This window comes from Ranitomeya variabilis, chromosome 1, assembly GCF_051348905.1.
Source record: "Ranitomeya variabilis isolate aRanVar5 chromosome 1, aRanVar5.hap1, whole genome shotgun sequence".
NCBI classification, from domain to species: Eukaryota; Metazoa; Chordata; class Amphibia; order Anura; family Dendrobatidae; genus Ranitomeya; species Ranitomeya variabilis.
The window spans coordinates 426,468,349-426,489,340 of record NC_135232.1 but is presented as its reverse complement, the minus strand read 5'-3'; positions in this window follow the sequence as shown (position 1 = coordinate 426,489,340).

The window sequence follows — 20,992 nt, the reverse complement described above, 5'->3', positions numbered from 1 at the left end:
TATCACATTGCATTAAATCAGGTGTCTGTTCAGACAACACCATGAGGGAATTTGCGGTTTTTCTATCACATTGCACCGAATTAGGTGTCTGTTCAGACAACACCATGAGAGAATTTGCGGTTTTGCGCTCCCGCAACCGCCGGTCAATTTGAATAGCTAGTGCCATAGTATCATTCAGACCTGTGGGAATGGGAAAACCCACCATAACATTCTTAATGGCTTCAGAAAGGCCATTTCTAAAATTAGCGGCCAGTGCACACTCGTTCCAATGTGTCAGCACGGACCATTTCCGAAATTTTTGGCAATACACTTCAGCCTCGTCCTGCCCCTGAGACATAGACAGCAAGGCCTTTTCTGCCTGAATCTCAAGATTGGGTTCCTCATAAAGTAAATCGAGCGCCAGAAAAAACGCATCAAGATCAGCCAATGCCGGATCTCCTGGCGCCAGCGAAAAAGCCCAATCCTGAGGGTCGCCCCGTAAGAACGAAATAACAATTTTTACTTGCTGAGCAGAATCTCCTGATGAACAGGGTCTCAGGGACAAAAACAATTTACAATTATTCACGAAATTCCTAAACTTAAACCTGTCTCCGGAAAACAGTTCAGGAATCGGTATTTTAGGTTCTGACCTAGGATTTCTGATAACATAGTCTTGTATGCCCTGCACACGAGTAGCCAGCTGGTCCACACTTGTAATCAAGGTCTGGACATTCATGTCTGCAGCAAGCATAGCCACTCTGAGGTAAAGGGGAAGGAGAAAAAAAAACAAAAAAAAAAAAACTCAGAATCTTCTTTCTTATAATCCCTCTTCTGCAATGCATTAAACATTTAATACTGGCCTGGCAAACTGTTTTGACCCCAATGGCGAGGGTCTCAGAGGAACGTGGAAGTCTGCAGAATACCAAAATCCAGCTCATAGGGCAGTGGTAACTGGGTTGACCATATATCTACTCCTAACGCCAACACTAGAAGTAGCCGGGGATCATTCCTACGTTGATTCTAGATGACACGCGCCAGCCGGAGAATCTAGCTACCCCTAGTAGAGGAAAACAAAGACCTTTCTTGCCTCCAGAGAAGGGGACCCCAAAGCTGGATAGAAGCCCCCCACAAATAATGACGGTGAGGTAAGAGGAAATGACAAACACAGAAATGAACCAGGTTTAGCACAGAGAGGCCCGCTTACTGATAGCAGAATAAAGAAAGGTAACTTATATGGTCAACAAAAACCCTATCAAAATCCACACTGGAAATTCAAGAACCCCCGAACCGTCTAACGGTCCGGGGGGAGAACACCAGCCCCCTAGAGCTTCCAGAAAAGGTCAGGATATAGATTTGGAACAAGCTGGACAAAAATACAAAACCAAAACAAATAGCAAAAAGCAAAAGGCAGACTTAGCTGATATAACTGGAACCAGGATCAGTAGACAAGAGCACAGCAGACTAGCTCTGATAACTACGTTGCCAGGCATTGAACTGAAGGTCCAGGGAGCTTATATAGCAACACCCCTAACTAACGACCCAGGTGCGGATAAAAGGAATGACAGAAAAACCAGAGTCAAAAAACTAGTAACCACTAGAGGGAGCAAAAAGCAAATTCACAACACAGGACTGCACAAAAGAATGTGCAGCGCCCCAGAGTCCTGGTCGTTGCAGTGCTGTGGCTTCGCCGCTAAGGGGAGCCATGGTACGTTCGATGGCACCGAAGGAGTTCCTCCAATCAGGTATCACAGACACCAATATGTTTCACAGCTGGGCCTCCGGGGGGAGCTAAGGGTGCTATTCATTAGGCCACTCCCCACCATAGTGGGTAAACTGGGGGTCAGGCAGGAAGTTAGAGAGAACGCTGACGGGATTGAACGGAGCAACACCCTGTGGCAGGGGGTGTTGTGAAGGGAGAGACTGTAGGGTCTCTGCCAGGGGTGGGATCCTGGCAGAGGCTTGGCATTGAAAGAAAGTAACGGGTCCGCGCAGGCTCCTGGAAGCGGCGGGACTCAAGAAAGGACTAGAAGCGAGATAGATTGTGCTGAGTGAGAAACGAGATCAAGCAGAAGGAGAATACCAGCAGGGGTTTTGTTGAAAGAGGCAGCACCCTGCTGAGGCGCAATACCGGTGGCCGGAACGCCGAGGGAGTGGATTAGAATACAGCTTCAAGCCATACTCCAAACAGCGGCAGGACAGTCGGTCTCAGGCGGGCTGTCTACCACATATCACCTATGAAGTCTTGGGGGGCAATTGCGGGAGAGGGGCGACTCTAGGGTCCCGGAAGAACTCCAGGCCTACCTGACAAACGGGTGCCATTCCAACCTGAATACAGGGAAGGGGTGGATTACAGAGGAACATCAAATCGAGTTGTGAGGGAACTTAAGAAACAGACACAACCGTTGTGGGGTTACTTTCCGTGAGCACAGCAGGGAAGGACTACAACACATAGCGCTAGAAGGAAGGCACAGATTTCCACCTGAGAGGAGAACTCTGGAGGTGCCATTGGACCGGCCGGACTTGCGTAGCCTGGTGAACCGTGTTCTGGACTGAGGACTCAGAGATCTCCAGTAAAGAGGTAAAGAGACTGCAACCTGGTGTCCTCGTTATTTACCGCGACTTACACCCCACAACCGCACCGCTCCATCGCTACCATTACTACGACCTATTACACCGGACGTCCCCCACTGACGGACAGGGCCACGGACCGGGTCTAGCCACCGTGACAACCCCGAGACTGAGAACTAGAGGCCCGGCTCCGGGTACCCCTCGGCCCTGCGGCGGTGCGGGGGCGCCGCAGACTTGGCGTCACGAACAGGATCTACTTAAGCCTGAAGAATCAGGTCATGTGTGCCTAGAGACTGTGATTTACTGTGCTTGGACTGTACTTTATTGCAAGACTGTGTGCTGTGCCATTTGCCGCCAAAATCCGCCGCCATTGCAGCGCTGAGGAGAGCGCAGGAAGAGAAGAGGGGCGTGGAGTGGGCGTAGACGAGCTGGAGAGCGCGAACAGTAATGGCCGCCCAGTCTAAGTATTTCTGTGTCCTGAGGACGTGCCCGTCAACAGCTGAGGTACGCCTCCTGATCTTGGTCGGAGGGTGGAGACCATGGGGACGGGGCCGCCCACGGAAGAGACCGCGGGAAGAAGACGCGGGAGAGGAGAAAAAGATGGCGACACCCGGAGCACCATGTGGAGCTGACCCGGCCCGGCCTGAGGCTGCGCAGCCTGGGGTAGCCCCAGAGATACCAACACTGCGGGGTCTGACCCTCGCAGGGCCACAGATGGGACGACCCCCTGTACCGATGTCTGCGGAATGCGCGGCTGCAGCCGAGGCCCGACAGTTAGCACGGCGGCTGAAAGAGGATGCCTGTGTGCTTGCTCGGATGGGTCAACCAACGGAGATCCGCTTGTCCCCAGTATCCCCCGCTCCGTCCCACCTGGCCGCGTCTGAAGGTACGCTACCGACTCCGGACCTGAAAATAATCCCGGACGCCGAACACTTCCGGCGTCTGATGGCCGCCTGGCGGAGCCGACCCCAGCCGGCGGAGCAGATTGATTCAATTGGCGCGCCGGAGATTCCGACCTCGCACTGGGGTGTGGTGGTGGCCTTTAATCCCCGATATGGGAGAGGAGTGATCCAAGAAATTGGAGAGCCAGTACAAGTTCGGGTAGACCGAGAAGAGGTGGAACCTTGCCGCGGGGGGTTTGATCGCGACCTGGAGCCAGGAGATGCCGTCACCTATACGAGGTGGAAGAGGGACGCCAGTGAGACGGACTGGTTCGCTCGAGGGGTCCAGCGATGCATCGCCCTCCAGGCTGCTGCGGGGACACCAGAAGGGGATAGTCCCGGAGGAAAGGCAGCAGAACCCGGCCCCGCGGAACCGCAAGGAGCTCAGCCTCGCCGCACTCCAGAGGGACGTGTGCACCTGCCGACAAGGAGGACCCCCCGGAGGGGAATCTTATCCTTACTGGGACCAGAACGGCGTCCTGGCTCACCGGGCCGATCTGTTGGTCTGGTGAGGCCAGAAAAGAGATCACCTTCCGCAGAACCTCAGTAAGACATTGCTGTCAGAAAATGTAAATAGTTGCTATTTTATTGTTTTAACTATTCCTGATTGTTTGTTGCTAAACCCGTCCAGGGTAAACTTTAAAAGGTGACCCCTTTGTTGACCCGGGGTCACTGTTGTTTTCCTGAAGTTTATACAAGTTTTAAAGTTACACAAACTGCAGAAATCATGGACTGTGCATGATTCGAACTTTCTTTTGTAAATAGTTTGCACCTTCTTAAAGGTGCTCCCTACTGGTTTTAGCCAAAGACACTTTGCGAAGATATTTGCCCTATTGGTTTGAGCCAAAGACACTTTGTGAAGATACCTTTCCTACCGGTTCTAGTTAAAGACACTTTGCGAAGATACCATACCGGAACCTTTGCGTGGGCTGGTAGGCTGAGAAGACGAGCTACCTCAGAAAGACTTGGTCCCCTCTTAAAGGGGATGTGTGAAATTGAACTTGAGAAAGATACTGTTGCAGAACAGTAATGTGATGATGAAGCTTGAAAAAGAAATGTAACTGTTTTACATGCTAAGTTATATGTGTTGAATTTGTTGAAATGTGAAATCTAAATAATGTTTTGCAGAAAGAAAAGATGCAGAGAGCCCGTAGGGGTAGAGATAGAGATCTGCATAGCTGAAAGTAAGGAAGTAATGATGAAGGTGAGGATAGAAGGTCAACCCTGCGTCCCCATAGAAAGTTACTTTGTTACTAAGGACAGAAGGCGAACCCGTAGGGGTTAGAGAGTGAGTCCTTAAAGGAGCCGAGTAGAGCGGGCTCAGAGTTCTTTAAACGAAAGGAATGTTATGTCTATACTATGTATAGTAGCGAAAGGCAGTAGGCCCTGGCTGAACGGGGCGGTCCTGTAAAAGAAAGGAGAGGCAGTAGGTCTGGTGCCATAGGGACAGGCGGTCCTGCAGGTTCAAAGTAGGAGAATGTGAAGTTACCTTACCCTGTAATGTGATTATAGGAAGGCCTTTAGGTAAACTAAGAGTGTATGTTTCTTAAAGGCAATGTTAATTTATTGTTCCAGAATTTGCACTAAGTAGAATACCCGGTTGGGTAACAGGAGTTATGCATAGCCTGTAATTTATAATGTTGACCATGTTTGTAACGTTAAAAGTGTCCTCACCTCCCATAAAGGGAAGCCTGTTCAAGTATACTTATCGTTTTGCACTCAACAAAATTGTATGTCTTTTTGCTAATCTGTATTGTTGTTTTTCTTCCCAGTCCCGGAGTACTGTGTTTAACCAGGGGGGAGTGCAGCGCCCCAGAGTCCTGGTCGTTGCAGTGCTGTGGCTTCGCCGCTAAGGGGAGCCATGGTACGTTCGATGGCACCGAAGGAGTTCCTCCAATCAGGTATCACAGACACCAATATGTTTCACAGCTGGGCCTCCGGGGGGAGCTAAGGGTGCTATTCATTAGGCCACTCCCCACCATAGTGGGTAAACTGGGGGTCAGGCAGGAAGTTAGAGAGAACGCTGACGGGATTGAACGGAGCAACACCCTGTGGCAGGGGGTGTTGTGAAGGGAGAGACTGTAGGGTCTCTGCCAGGGGTGGGATCCTGGCAGAGGCTTGGCATTGAAAGAAAGTAACGGGTCCGCGCAGGCTCCTGGAAGCGGCGGGACTCAAGAAAGGACTAGAAGCGAGATAGATTGTGCTGAGTGAGAAACGAGATCAAGCAGAAGGAGAATACCAGCAGGGGTTTTGTTGAAAGAGGCAGCACCCTGCTGAGGCGCAATACCGGTGGCCGGAACGCCGAGGGAGTGGATTAGAATACAGCTTCAAGCCATACTCCAAACAGCGGCAGGACAGTCGGTCTCAGGCGGGCTGTCTACCACATATCACCTATGAAGTCTTGGGGGGCAATTGCGGGAGAGGGGCGACTCTAGGGTCCCGGAAGAACTCCAGGCCTACCTGACAAACGGGTGCCATTCCAACCTGAATACAGGGAAGGGGTGGATTACAGAGGAACATCAAATCGAGTTGTGAGGGAACTTAAGAAACAGACACAACCGTTGTGGGGTTACTTTCCGTGAGCACAGCAGGGAAGGACTACAACACATAGCGCTAGAAGGAAGGCACAGATTTCCACCTGAGAGGAGAACTCTGGAGGTGCCATTGGACCGGCCGGACTTGCGTAGCCTGGTGAACCGTGTTCTGGACTGAGGACTCAGAGATCTCCAGTAAAGAGGTAAAGAGACTGCAACCTGGTGTCCTCGTTATTTACCGCGACTTACACCCCACAACCGCACCGCTCCATCGCTACCATTACTACCACCTATTACACCGGACGTCCCCCACTGACGGACAGGGCCACGGACCGGGTCTAGCCACCGTGACAACCCCGAGACTGAGAACTAGAGGCCCGGCTCCGGGTACCCCTCGGCCCTGCGGCGGTGCGGGGGCGCCGCAAATGCACATCACGCGACAAAGAAGGCCACCAAAGGACCTACCAACCAAATCTCTGGTACCAAAAATACCAGGATGACCAGCCAACACAGAACAGTGAACCTCAGAAATCACTCTACTAGTCCATCTATCAGGAACAAACAGTTTCCCCACAGGACAGCGGTCAGGTTTGTCAGCCTGAAATTCCTGCAGAACCCGTCGCAAATCAGGGGAAATGGCAGAAAGAACCACCCCTTCCTTCAGAATGCCGACCGGCTCAAATACCTCAGGAGAATCAGGCAAAAAACTCCTAGAGAGGGCATCAGCCTTAACATTCTTAGAACCCGGAAGATACGAGACCACAAAATCAAAATGGGAGAAAAACAGGGACCATCAAGCCTGTCTAGGATTCAGCCGCTTGGCAGATTCGAGGTAAATCAGATTTTTATGATCGGTCAAGACCACAATACGGTGCTTGGCTCCCTCAAGCCAATGTCGCCATTCCTCAAACGCCCACTTCATAGCCAACAACTCCCGATTGCCGACATCATAATTGCGTTCAGCAGGCGAAAACTTTCTAGAAAAGAAGGCACATGGTTTCATCAAAGAGCCATCAGAACTTCTCTGAGACAAAACAGCCCCTGCCCCAATCTCAGAAGCATCAACCTCAACCTGAAACGGAAGAGAAACATCTGGCTGACGCAACACCGGGGCAGAAGTAAATCGGTGTTTAAGCTCCTGAAAGGCAGAGACAGCCACAGGGGACCAATTTGTTACATCAGCGCCTTTCTTCGTCAAATCGGTCAGGGGTTTAACCACACTGGAGAAGTTAGCAATGAAACGGCGATAAAAATTAGCAAAGCCCAAAAATTTCTGAAGGCTCTTCACAGATGTGGGTTGAAGCCAATCATGAATGGCCTGAACCTTAACCGGATCCATCTCTATAGATGAGGGAGAAAAAATAAAGCCCAAAAAAGAAACCTTCTGCACTCCAAAGAGACACTTAGACCCCTTCACAAACAAAGTATTATCACGAAGGACCTGAAATACCATCCTGACCTGTTTCACATGAGACTCCCAATCATCGGAAAAAATTAAGATGTCATCCAAATATACAATCATGAATTTATCAAGATAATTCCGGAAGATATCATGCATGAAGGACTGAAAAACAGATGGAGCGTTAGAGAGCCCGAATGGCATCACAAGGTATTCAAAATGGCCTTCGGGCGTATTAAATGCAGTTTTCCATTCGTCACCCTGCTTAATACGAACAAGATTATATGCCCCCCGAAGGTCAATTTTAGTAAACCAACTAGCCCCCTTAATCCTGGCAAACAAATCGGAAAGCAAAGGTAAAGGGTATTGAAACTTGACCGTGATCTTATTCAAGAGGCGATAATCAATACAGGGTCTCAAGGAGCTATCCTTCTTAGCAACAAAAAAAAATCCCGCTCCCAACGGTGAATAAGATGGCCGAATATGCCCTTTCTCCAAAGACTCCTTAACATAACTCCGCATGGCGGTATGTTCCGGCACAGACAGGTTGAAAAGTCGGCCCTTAGGAAACTTACAGCCTGGAATCAAGTCAATAGCACAATCACAGTCCCTATGCGGTGGAAGGGAACTGGACTTGGGCTCATCGAATACATCCTGAAAATCAGACAAAAACTCAGGAACTTCAGAAGAGGAGGAAGAGGAGATTGACATCACAGGAACGTCATTATGAACCCCCTGACAACCCCAACTAGTCACAGACATAGACTTCCAATCCAACACAGGCTTATGTATCTGCAACCATGGAAAACCCAGCACAATAGCATCATGCAAATTATGCAACACCAGAAAACGACAATCTTCCTGATGGACTGGCGCCATGCACATGGTCACCTGTGTCCAAAACTGTGGTTTATTTTTAGCCAAAGGTGTAGCATCAATGCCCCTTAAAGGAATAGGGTTCTGCAAAGACTGCAAGGGGAAACCACAACGCCTGGCAAATTCAAAGTCCATTAAGTTCAAAGCGGCGCCTGAATCCACAAACGGCATGACAGAAAATGACGACAATGAGCAGATCAAGGTCACAGATAACAGAAATTTAGGTTGTACAGTTCCGATGGTAACTGAACTAGCGATTCTCTTTGTATGCTTTGGGCAGACTGAAATGACATGAGAAGCATTGCCACAATAAAAACACAACCTATTCTGACGTCTGAATCCTTGTTGTTCCGTTCTAGACAGAATCCTATCACACTGCATAGGCTCAGGCATCTGCTCTGAGGACAACGCCACAGCGCGCACAGTTCTGCGCTCCCGCAAGCGCCGATCAATCTGAATGGCCAGAGACATAGAATCACTCAGACCAACAGGCGTGGGAAACCCCACCATAACATCTTTAACAGACTCAGAAAGACCCTTTCTGAAAATTGCCGCCAAAGCATCCTCATTCCATTTAGTCAGCACAGACCATTTTCTAAATTTCTGACAATACAATTCTGCCGCTTCTTGACCCTGAGACAGGGCCAACAAGGTCTTCTCCGCTTGATCTACAGAATTTGGTTCATCATATAATAATCCTAGAGCCTGAAAAAAGGCATCTACATTAAGCAAGGCCGGATTCCCAGATTCCAGGGAAAATGCCCAATCCTGAGGGTCGCCACGCAGCAGGGAGATGACAATTTTAACCTGCTGAATGGGATCACCAGAGGAACGAGGCATCAGAGCAAAAAACAGTTTACAATTGTTTTTAAAACTCAAAAATTTGGTCCTGTCCCCAAAAAACAAATCAGGAGTAGGAATCCTAGGTTTCAAAAGCGGAGTCTGAACAATATGATCAGAAATACCCTGTACCTTAGCAGCAAGCTGGTCTATACAAGAAACTAATCCCTGAACATCCATGCTAGCACAAGACTCCTCAGTCACCCAGAGGAAAAGAGGGAAGAAAAGACAAAGCAGGCTACAGAAAAAAATGGCTCTTTTTTCCCTTCTTCTGAGATGCATTTAACTCATTGCTGGCCAGTTGTACTGTTATGATCCGGTGACCTTGGAGCCGCATGAGAGACTTTCTCAGGAGTAGGTGGTACCTGTACTGACCGCAAACCCTAAACTAACACCGTAACTAGAAGTAGCCGTGGGATGTACCTAACATGTCCTAGACACCTCGACACAGCCGGAGGACTAAATACCCCTATAGATGGAAATGGGAATTCTATCTTGCCTCAGAGCAGAACCCCAAAGGATAGGCAGCCCCCCACAAATATTGACTGTGAGTATAAGAGGAAAAACACACGCAGGCAGAAAAACAGGATTTAGCAAAAGAGGCACTTCTAGCTAAATAGAAAAGGATAGGACAGAATTCTAAGCGGTCAGTATTAAAATCCTAAAAATATCCACAGCAGATCATACAAATATTCTACATCTAACTAAAGACATAGAAAGTATATCTGCATCTCCTGAGAATCCAGCATGACTGAAAAATCCAAACAAAGTCTAAGCTGGACAAAAACACAATGAATTTCACTGAATTGCAAAGCACACTGCATGTGTGCACAGAGACAAAAAAACAGACACTTATCTTAGCTGAATTGGCAGCAGGGCATGAGGAGCCAGAGAGAGAAGCAATCCCTCCAAGTACAATGGACAACTGGCATGGACTCATGGATCCTGCACACCTAAATACCTAATAGAGCTGCAATCAGCAGAAACACCTGCCCGCATTACAATCCCAAGACAACTGCACTACCACCAACAACCACCGGAGGGTGCCCAAGAGCAGAATTCACAACATTTGTGCTTGTTATGGCACTCCTGGGTTTTTCATATTTATTATGGTGCCCTCTGATCTAATATATTTCTAAAGTCACTGCTTGGTTTTACATACTTATTATATCATGCCCTGATGTTACATATGTTACATAGTTGTCAACCCCCGCCTGGTGTTACATACTTGTTTTGCTGCCTCTTGTATTGCATGCTTGTTATTCCTCACCCTGGTGTTACATGATTACTATGGTGCCTTCTGGCCTCACATATTTGTTATAGTGCCCCCTGGTGTTATATATTGTACTTGTTATGGTGTCCTTGGATGCCATCTATTGTTAATGGCAGTTTCAATTGTTACATACTTGCTATAATGCCTTTTGGCATTTTCTACCTGCTATGATACCTCCTTGTGTCACATACTTGTTATCTCACACACTCCTGTTATATACTTATCTTGACACTTCTGGATTTCACATATTTGACATGGTGCTCTCTGGTGGTGTATACTTGGTATGGTGCCCTCTGCTGTTACATGCTTGTGCACACATATACTGGATTCTAGATTTAGTCACTAGATTTCATTAAAAAATGATTTGTAAAATAGATGTGTGATAATGTGTGCAAACTGTAAAGAAGCTGCGGAATATGTTAGCGCTATATAAAAATAAAGATTATTATTATAAAAATAAAGATTATTATTATTATTATAAAGCTTATACAGCTACTCTTTTCTACTTGGAATTTTTTTTCGCATATTGCATTTTAATCTTATTAAATAAAAGGATTCCGATTTTTTATGCAGAGTGACTATCTGCTGCATCTGGCAAATTTGTGTCACTCATCCACCTCTTACTGATCAATGTTTACCTGACTGTATTTGCTCCTGTTCTATACTACATTGGTTTAACCTGAATTTTTAATCACCATGCCAACCCTCTACATTATGTATGTAGGTGTCAATTGTGACTAATATCAGCTTTATAGCCCCCTCTATTGCGATTGCTGCACAGACACTTCTGTTATCCATTCCCACTGACATTAGCATTAGTCTATAGTAATACTTGGTTTTTTATATCTTTATCCAATGTGTTACATTGTCTTTATATTATTATGATTAGGTGCGCACACTGTTTTTGCCCTAGTTCCCAACTGCCCAATGCGCAGGCGCTGTTCTCCTGATTTTACATAGCCTGTGTATATATATCTATCAGGTTATCACACCAAATATGGCGGTGCCTGTCTTGTGCTCTGTTGCTTGGTATTCCCCTGGCCTCTGTCACAGGCACTACCCCTCAGGCTGTCCAGTGGGTTCGGACGCATGCGCAGCTTTGCGATCTATCATGGCGGCGCTTTGCGTACACCATGTATCTGTTATGTGGATCAGGTCATCACACCAAATATGGCGGCGCCTGTCCTGTGCTCTGCTGCTCGGCACTCCCGTTGCTAGTTGTTACAGGCACCGCCCTTTAGGCTGTACAGTGGGATTGGACGCATGCGCATTCTGGCGTTTCTTGTCCATCATGGCGGCGCCCGGCGCACACCATGTGTTTTTGAAGGTATGTGGATCGTAGTGTTCTGTTCGGCATAGAATTTATTTCTTTTTTCTACTAATGATCCGTTGGTAGTGGTTTGGGGACCCTCTACGGGTATGGACGTATTGTTATCGATCGATACACATTAATCTATAATTGTGTTGTACCCGGTGTTTACTGGAAACTCCAGGGAGAGGAGGGGCTCTCAGTATCCTGCTGATTCGTTGGCAGGCGCTACATTGCAGTACATAAGCCCCCTCTCCTGTGATCTGACCAGGTCTGTCCCAGTATCAGGGCACCTGTATCATTGACCTCTGGTTCACCACATCTGTTTGTGCCCCCTGAGGAACCGTATGAAGGGGAAACGCGTCGGGGCGTTCTAACTGAGAGCTAAGTGTTTTCACTTTGGGGACAATATCCCCCCCACTGGCTGTCTCTAACACCGTCTTGGTCCGCTGTACTATGCATGAGTACAGATAGTGAATGTTTGTCTTTACTGCTCATGGGTGTTTGTTGCAATTTAATCTATTGTGCAGTGTACGGGGTTATATGTTTATAGACCCATGCTAGTATCCAGTATAACAACTGTTCACTAATATTAAATTGTATGTTCATGCATAGCTTGCATTTGGACTGAACTGGGTCATTTTTATATATGTCTTTATCCTCCTATTTAAGTCTCAGTTTCTATGCACACTGATATATCAGTTTGTTATTGTGCATAATGCTAACCTGTGTATGAGTATTAATGTTATATGCTCTTGCCATATTGTTTTTTTGGGACTTCATTTAGGGAGGCTGGTAGCCTATTTTTTGTGCACCTTATATTCCTCTACCCTGCTTTCTTTCATATCTTTGATTTGCTCATTGTTTTCCCACCTTTAGCTGGTCAGTTACATATTAGGGCCAGCAGGCATTAGTCGTCGCGGAGTGGGGGCGCCAAATATCTATCAGGGTGCCAACCTCCACTGTTAGGTAGGGACAGCAGGCCAGTGCAGGGTTAGTTCATTAGGAACAGGTGCACATATTAGATCCTTTTCATTTTTGCCTTGTTTTTTGTATTCACTGGGAAGTGGTATTTTTAATACATATTTATTAAAGTTTATATTTTTAAGGGGTTTATATGTTACACGATTTTTGATTCCCCCCCTTTTTTTCAATTTTTCGCATGTTTGATCAATGTTTAAGCCAGAAATGCTGGTCCAAGCCCAAGCCATGCTGCGCAAACACACTATTTGTACTCGGCCAATTGATGCCACGTTTCCTGGGGTCTGCCCCTAATTTGAACCGTTTTGATAGCTTTTAGGCCCCCTGAAGGTGATTTTGATGCTTTTGGTTTTGCATTCTATTGACTTCAGTGGGGTTTGGATATGTTTGGCGAACATCGGGACATTCACCAATCTGAACTGAACAGAACCTTAAAAGGTTCGCTCATCTCTACTTCAAACCAGTAAATTCAAGAATGCACCCCAGTAGACATGCGATTTTATAAATTACATGACCTGGCCCTCAAATACCACAAGCTGACAGCATAGTGCTGTTTCTGCAATTTTTTTGTCCATTCTTTAAAACTATTAATGGAGCTTTACTTTGGTGACATATGATTCAATAACTCTATATGTTTGGACTCTTGTGCTATAAATTAAAAATATAAAAATACAGATGTTCCTCAGTCATTATGACTCTATAAGAATATGTTGCTACATTTCAGTAATGCACCATTATTATGATTATTTACTGGAAGATTATACAAACTTTATGTTATAAGTGGACTTCCCCGCACCCTTCTTGAATCTCTGCTTGACATATATCTACATAGTCAAACACAATATAAACATATTGAAATGCTTCTATGCACAGTATCATCCATCTATCTTCTATTTCTTCAATTACATTCAGATTGGCAACGCTGTAGATAGTGAGTCCAATTTAAGGAGAAACTGCATGATGGTAAAACAAATAATTCTTATCTTATGGAGTTTCATTTCCTTACCTTCCTATTTTGACTTGCTTCATCTTACCATTGCATCTCAGATCTCATCCTTTCATCTTATTCCACTAGAATCTTCTCTATGCTATTTTCCTTCCCACTTATTACACTGCAGAAGCATTGCTTTAACCATTTTATCTCCTGCTGGCTCCATTTTCCTGTACACAATGATAATGAATCTGCCCATGTGCCATAAATCCATAATGAAAAGGCAGTCAATGTAAGATTTTGTGGCTGTAATTTTTTTAGGCAAATTCCTGCTATTAATGAACATAGAAACATTGGTTATATTGCATGCTAGACAATAAAATATTGATATACATATCTAAAACATAACTAAGATTTAAATAAAAACATGATTTGGGATTTCTAAGTAACCATATTTAAACCTAATCTCTAAAGGTGGCTGTGATGCTAGTCATTTCTCACGGCCAAGCTGTGAATCAGGATAATCAAGGAGTTGAAGATCAGAAGCCAGGAGGGTCCGTCATAAACAGAAGGAAGAGACAAAAGAATAGTCAGGAAGCTTTCCTTGGTCATAATACCATGAGATAGTGGATCAGAGCAGAAGGGGTAAAATAGACGGATGGTCAGAACGAGGTCCAAGGTCAGGCAACGAAAGATCAACATACAGAACTCAAGGCACAGAGGAAACAAACCACACTTAGCTGAATGTACATCTGGCAGAGGTTTGGAGAAACAACTCAGCGCCTCCCAGTCTGAGATTGGACAGTTGAGTTGTCAATCAGCACAGTGACAGCTCAGCACACCTCTGTACCAGATTGGATGGCTAAGCTTTTAATAGCTGTATCCCAGGGGAGGACTGGTTACAATCTGGCTTCCGACCACATCACTGGACTGAAACTGCCCTAACTAAAGTCACCAATGACCTACTAACCGCCAAGAACAAGCAACACTACTCTGTCCTCTTTCTCCTGGACCTGTCCTCTGCCTTTGACACTGAGGACCATTCCCTTTTGCTACATATTCTCTCATCTCTTGACATCACAGATTTGGCCCTATCCTGGATCTCGGAACAAAACAGAATTCATATTTCCCCCATCTCAGTCTACCCCTCCTCCAGACCTATCCATCAATGTTAATGGCTGCTCACTTTCAGAGTGATCCTCGACTCTGCCTTCTCTCTCAAGCCACATTTCCAAGCCCTTGCCTCCTCCTGCCAACTCCAACTCAAAAATATTTCCCAGATTCGTACATTCCTTGACCAAGAAACTGCAAATATGCTCATGCACACCCTTATCATCTCCCGCCTCGACTATTGCAACTTCCTACTCTCTGGCCTCCCCAGCTAGCATGCTTGCACCACCCCAATCTATCCTAAACTCTGCAGCCTGACTAATCCACCTGTCTCCCCATTATTCCCCAGCCTCTCCTATCTGCCAAGCCCTTCACTGGCTTCCTATTGTCCAGAAGCTCCAGTTCAAAACCCTAACTATGACATACAGAGCCATTCACCATCTGTCTCCTCCACACATCTGTGACATGGTCTCCCGGTACTTACCTACACACCACCTTCAATCCTCTCAAGATCTCCTTCTCTACTCCCCTCTTAGCTCTTCTTCCCACAGCTGCATACAAAACATCTCCCGTGCTTCCCCCATACTCTGGAACTCTCTACCCCAACATATCAGACTTTCGCCTACCACAGAAACCTTCAAAAGGAACCTGAAGACCCACCTCTTCCAAAAAGCCTACAACCTGCAGTGATACTCAGCCTACTGAACCGCCACACTACCAGATCTACCCTCTCCTACTGTATCCTCATCCATCCCCTGTAGACTGTGAGCCCTCGCGGGCAGGATTCTCTCTCCTTTTGTACTTGGAATAAATGGTTCTATAAAAATGAATAATAATAATAATAATAACTGTGACAGTTGCCCTTTACTCCTTCCTGACATCAGATGTACTATTCCGTCCATGTGACCCCGGGCCAATTTGACCATGGTCAAAATAGTATGTCTGATGGATGGCTGTGATCACGGGGGGAGCATGGCCGATTGCCGCTGGGTGTCAGCTGGCACCCAAACATGATCATAGCATTCCGGAAGCTGGCACAGGGGCTGACAGCCCATCTGCCTTTGCATCGGAGATCCCGCGGAATGATGCAGGCTCCCGATCGTTGCCATGGTAACCCGATGTCGTCATGACAACATCCAAGTCTCCAGAGCTAGGAAACTTGGTGATCATGCGCAGTGCACGATCATCAAGTCTCCCTCTCAGTGCAGCACTGACAGCTTCTATGGCTTGCAGATGCTGCTTCATCTGCAAACTATAGAAGCGATCAGCCTGCAAAAAATGATTGTCCCATAGTGGGACAAAGTAAAAAAGTAAAAAAAAGTTTAAAAAAAAAGGTTTTTAAATAATTGCAAAAATATATTTAAAAAATCAAAAATAATAAAAAATCTATATTTATTCTATCTCTAAATAAATATTTTAATGAAAAAAAATATCTAAACAATAAAAGTACACATATTTGATATCGCCGTGTCCACAACGACCTGACCTATAAAACAGTCCCACTAGTTAACCCCTTTAGTGAACACCATAAAAAATAAAAATAAAAAACAGGGCAGAAAACAATGCTTTATCGTCATACCACTGAATAAAAAGTGGAATAACACGCGATCAAAAAGATGGATATAAATAAACATGGTACAGCTGAAAATGTGATCTTATCCCGCAAAAAACAAGCCCCCATACAGCTCCATCAGCAGAAAAATAAAAAAGCTATAGCTCTCAGAATAAAGGGATGCAAAAATAATTTTTATGTAAAATAGTTTTTATTGTATAAAAGCACAAAAACATAAAAAAATGATATAAATGAGGTATTGCTGTAATCGTACTAACCCAAAGAATAAAACTGCCTTATCAATTTTACCACACATGGAACGGTATAAACGCCCTCCCCCCCAAAAGAAATTCATGAATTGCTTGTTTTTGTTCATTCTGCCTCCCAAAAATCGGAATAGAAAGTGATCAAAAAAGTCATGTGCTTGAAAATGGTACCAATAACATCAACTCATCCCACAAAAAACTTCACATGACTCTGTGGCCTAAAATATGGAAAAATTATAGCTCTCAAAATATGGTTCTGCAAAAACTTTTTATGCAATAAAAAACGTCTTTTAGTGTGTGACAGCAGCCAAGCATAAAAACCCGCTATAAGGCTACGTTCACATTTGCGTTGTGCGCCGCAGCGTCGGCGCCGCAGCGCACAACGCAAACAAAAACGCAGCAAAACGCATGCACAACGCTGCGTTTTGCGCCGCATGCGTCCTTTTTTTAATTGATTTTGGACGCAGCAAAAATGCAACTTGCTGCGTCCTCTGCGCCCGGACGCGGGCGCCGCAGCGACGCATGCGGCGCAAAACGCAAGTGCGATGCATGTCTATGCGCCCCCATGTTAAATATAGGGGCGCATGACGCATGCGGCGCCGCTGCGGCGCCCGCCACTGCGGCGCCCGCCGCTAATGTGAACGTAGCCTTAGGTCTCTTTCATACGTCCTGATATTTCCAATACCGGAGATGTCAGTGTCCATGTGTGTAATACGTACAGCCAAATACTGCTAGTGTGAAGGCAGCCCGAATGTGGTTTTGAGCACTTTGAGGGATGCAGTTTTTAGAATGATGTCACTTTTGGGTATTTTCTAATAAAGACCCACTCAAAGTGACTTCAAATGTGAGATGGTGCCCCCCCAAAAAATGAAATGGTGTAAAAATGAGAAATCACTGTTTAATTTTTAACCCTTATAACTTCCTAACAAAAAAATTTTGCTCCGAAATTGTGCTGATGTAAAGTAGACATGTGAGAAATGTTACTTATTAAGTAGTTTCTGTAACATATCTCTGTGATTTAAAAGCATGAAAATTCAAAGTTGGAAAATTGCAAAATTTTCTAAATTTTTGCAAAATTTCTGTTTTTTCACAAATAATCACAACTCTTATCATAGAATTTTTACCACTATCATGAAGTACAATATGTCACAAAAAAAGTCAGAATCACAGAGATCCATTGATGCATTCCAGAGTTATTACCTCATAAAGGGATAGTGGTCAGAATTGTAAAAATTGGCTTGGTCATTAACATGCAAATCACCCTCAGGGGTAAAGGGGTTAAGGATGGTGCCAATCGATTCACAGGACCCAGTAAAGTTGTTATATCAGTAATTTGTTTCCATTGAATGGGATCCATGCAAACTGCCTCTTACCTGACAGCATCCCCTGCTTCTCTTTTGATTAACTATCCTGGCGTGATGTCAATATTGTGGCATAATGAAAATGTGATGTCGCGCCAGACAGGATAATCAAGAGAAGAGCCATAAATGCTGTCAGGTAAGAGGTGATTTGCTGGGCTCCAGTTCCTCAGCCACAGATTACTGAAGAGGATGCTGGACAATGGCTTTGAGTTGATTCACACCAACTCTATTGGCCATACACAATTAATGTTGGCTAACCTGACACCCCTACCTCCAATAGAGATGCACGCTTTATAAGGAGTGGAGGGTAAGCCACTCCCAAACATGTCTTATCGCCCCTGGAGAAAAAAGGATCAGACATGTTGAAACTCAAAATGGCCAAACAAAACAAATTAGATGCTTAGATGTGTAGCCACCTTAATAGAGATCCTATTCTGGGTTTTCACAATAATCTTGCTTTCAAGGTCTTAAAAGATATGGTACCAATATTAAAAAGCAACCTTTCACCAGAAAAAAAGCTATTCACCTGCAGATATCAGGTTAATCTGCAGGTTAATAGCATGATTAACCTGCCCGGCGCCTCCACTTAGCCGAACGTTGTGGGGGAGAAAATTAACATTATTCTCCTGCAACCGCTCTATACCCAGAGCAGTGACTGAACCCATGCTGGCTCTGTGACTGAAACCGGAATGCTGGTGGGTGAATAAAGATCATTTTCTCCCTGCAGCGATCGTGTAAGTGCGAGAAACAAACAAGAAAAGAAGTGTGTATGTAATAGTCAAGATCACCCATAAATAATTACATCAAACAATTTTTTTATTAATCAACACAAATGAACAACACATGAATAAAAACAATTCAAAAACAATTAAAAAAGCCCAAAACAGGGCCAAACAGAAAACCACAAGATGGTCTGTGTAGGGACAAATCAGTAACCCCCTCCAAAGTGTTAGCTGCAGGCAGACTATTGATTTGTTGTTGATTGATACCTACATGGACAATCTAGTGGTTATGTTTGGCCATGTTTTGTCTTTTCTCATTGTTTTTATTCATATCTTGCTCATCTGTGTTGTTTAATAAAAATGTATTTGATAGAATTATTTATGGTTGATCTTGACTATTAGGGCTCATACTCACCTGTGAGAAACTCGGATGAGTCTCGCACGTCAATACCCGGTGCTGCTGTTGGCACTCAGGAGCGGAGCATGCGGCTGCATGCATTCCTATGCGGCCGCATGTTCAGATCTGAGTGCCGGCAACAGCGCCGGGTATTAACATGAGAGACTCATCCGAATTTCTCGCAGGTGAATATGAGCTCTTACATAGACACTTCAGGTACCTTCACACGAAACGACATCGCTAGCGATCCGTGACGTTGCAGCGTCCTCGCTAGCGATATCGTTTTGTTTGACACGCAGCAGCGATCAGGATCCTGCTGTGATGTCGCTGGTCACTGAATAAAGTTCAGAACTTTATTTGGTCGTCCGATCGCTGTGTATCGTTGTGTTTAAAAGCAAAAGCAACGATACCAGCGATGTTTTACACTGGTAACCAGGGTAAACATCGGGTTACCAAGCGCAGGGCCGCGCTTAGTAACCCGATGTTTACCCTGGTTACCAGCGTAAAAGTAAACAAAACAAACAGCACATACTTACATGCGTCCCCCAGCGTCTGCTTCCTGACACTTACTGAGCGCCGGCCCGAAAGTGAAAGCAGAGCGGTGACATCACCACTGTGCTGTTAGGGCCGGAGCTCAGTCAGTGTCAGGAAGCAGACGCTGGGGGACGCATGTAAGTATGTGCTGTTTGTTTTTTTTACTTTTACGCTGGTAACCAGGGTAAACATCGGGTTACTAAGCGCGGCCCTGCGCTTAGCAACCCGATGTTTACCCTGGTTACCCGGGGACCTCGGCATCGTTGGTCGCTGGAGAGCGGTCTGTGTGACAGCTCTCCAGCGATCAAACAGCGACGCTGCAGCGATCGGCATCGTTGTCGCTATCGCTACAGCGTCGCTTCGTGTGAAGGTACCTTTCTTTTCTTGTTTGTTTCTCAGTAATTTAATTAAGTGTGTGGTCAATGATCCCCTAAATATTTGTTGTGCCCTCAAGTGCCCTCAACATGATTGTGTAATCAGCCAGTATTACCACATTAAGACAGATCCTTTGTATTGGTATGTAACAGTAATATATCTCTGTAGTTGCTCAAAAAAACATGTTTTTTTCATATTCATATGGATATTTTTGGTATCTGCAATAGGTACTACTATGTTAAAAGCACTAATACCAAACAGGGTTTATAGAGTCAGCACTGGGAAATGGAATCCCCAATTTGACTCATGCTTTAACTCTTTGACGCCAGAGCCTGTTTGACCTTAATGACCAGGCCAATTTTTTCAATTGTGACCAGTGTCACTTTATGTGGTAATATGTGACTGTACAGTACTGCTTAGCCACACAGCTAGACTCGGTAGAGAAGAAACACTATTTGACTGTTGGAGAACAAATCATCCTAGAATAGTTTACGGACTCCTTATACAGAGCCCCTAAGTGACTGAAGAGCAGAATACCCCCTTAAGTGACCCCATTTGGAAATGACTATACTCTGGGAATTTATCCACAGTTGCAGTGATGATTTTGACTTCATGCGTGTTTTCCAGAAAAAAAGCAGCAATGGATGTTGCAGATTGAAAATTGCAAATCTTGTAATGTAGTGCCCAGTACAATGCAGACTAGTACATTTTAGTGCCTGTACATGTGCCCAGCTCATACTTCTGGAGACATGCACCTGTAAATTAGTCGGTTTTTCATCGCTACAGAAATAATGATCAAGTTCATAGAGATGTCCACTCACAGCAGTAAACACCACCAAATGGAGGTGAAAACCATCTTCATAAGGCCGGCAGTATCCTTTAGCCGCAATGGAATTATTTGAAGAGCACAGGGCCTCAGTTTTCTCAAGTAGTTTGGCCTGGCCATCAGTAGAAGCTTGAGCAGTTTTGTCTAAGAAGTACTTCAACGCAGAATCTGGATCAAAATTCAGTTTGTCTTTATTACCACAAGAGTTTTCAATAGTC